This window comes from Octopus bimaculoides, chromosome 28 (genome assembly GCF_001194135.2).
Source record: "Octopus bimaculoides isolate UCB-OBI-ISO-001 chromosome 28, ASM119413v2, whole genome shotgun sequence".
NCBI classification, from domain to species: Eukaryota; Metazoa; Mollusca; class Cephalopoda; order Octopoda; family Octopodidae; genus Octopus; species Octopus bimaculoides.
In genome coordinates, this window is record NC_069008.1 from 4,568,446 (window position 1) to 4,569,930 (window position 1,485).

Consider the following 1,485-nt stretch of genomic DNA (forward strand, 5'->3'; position numbering starts at 1 on the left):
AAGTAATGCCATTTTGTTTTGGACAGGTATAATTACCAACACAGGAACATGTATCATACTTCAAAATGAAGCTGGTCCTCTGTGGATCACACCCCTACTTCTCAACATAGTCACCGTTTCTCTCAATAGCAATGTTCCATCTTCGAATGAGAGCATTTATCCCTGCCTCATAAAATTCTGTTGACTGTTCTTTGAGTCACTTCTTCACTACAGTTTTCACTTCCTCGTCACTAGATTTAGCGCCTTCAGACTATCATCTCATCATCCCCATTAAAGAGGGTTTGAGAGGCAAACATTATTCCAGTGATGAGGAAGTGGAAACTATAATGAAGACGTGACTCAAAGAACAGTCAACAGAATTTTACCCGGCAGGGATACATGCTCTCATTCGAAGGTGCAACATTGCTATTGAGAGAAACAGTGACTGGAATGCATACCCGGTAGTGTGTTGTGTAACAGTCAGTCCATCGTCTCTATACATTACACTGTTGGAGATGGTGAATCTATTTTTTAATGCATCCAGTAACTATAGACCAGTGAGATCACATACTCCTGCACTGTCATAAGATCCCATACTGACATTGAATGTACTTCTTGTGTTAGACTTTAGATCTTCTCTAAAAGCTATAGTCGGACAACCATGTGCAAGTGCACACACACACACACACAAACATACTCATAAATGAACACACACATACATGCACACACACATAAGTATACATACATAAATACACACGCACACACACATACATACACATGCACATACAGTTGTGAAACGCAATGGTTACTTCTATATTGTGACTGCCATCAAACCATCACCATTCCACTACTACCACGACTACAGTTTGACCAGAAATGCTGCGATGACCACCACCACTGTATCACCATCACTACCACCACTACGTACCCTCTGCAACTCTACTACTGCCACTGCAACACTACTGTCTCTATGATTACACTACTATGACTACGATTACACCACTACCACCATCCACTACACCATCACCTCTATCACCATCACCACCACCACCACCACTTCTGCCATCACCACTACCACTACCCCACCACCACTGAAAACGCCACCACCACCACAATCACCTCCACTACCACCTGTGCACTGTTCTGTTTTATTGTAAGGTCAATTAGTTTCACTTCATCAAAACTACTATATTTCCTCTAACTTATTGTAATTAATTGCTGCAGGGTATAGTGGTGGTAGTGGCAGTGGTAATGGTGTATCGGTTGTGGTGGGGGTGTGTGTGGAGGTGGTGGTGGTAATGGGGTGGAAGTGGCAGTGGTGATGGTTGTGATGGTGGTAGTGGTAATGGTGGTGGTGGTGATTGTGGTTGTGGTGGTGGTAGTAGTGGCCTTGTGCCCTCCATGTGCTGTTGTAATACTTATCGAAAATGATAAACGTGGAAGGACTTTTTGCCACCCTCTCTCTCTCTCTCTCTCTCTCTCTCTCTCTCTCTCTCTCTCTCTCTC

General features: G+C 43.5%; 1 protein-coding gene across 1 annotated transcript in view; it reads left to right on the forward strand.

Annotated features, from left to right (window-relative positions):
- Positions 1–1,485, forward strand: part of LOC106882461 (palmitoyltransferase ZDHHC21) — a 52,300-nt gene that overhangs the window by 49,376 nt on the left and 1,439 nt on the right. The window lies entirely within an intron of this gene.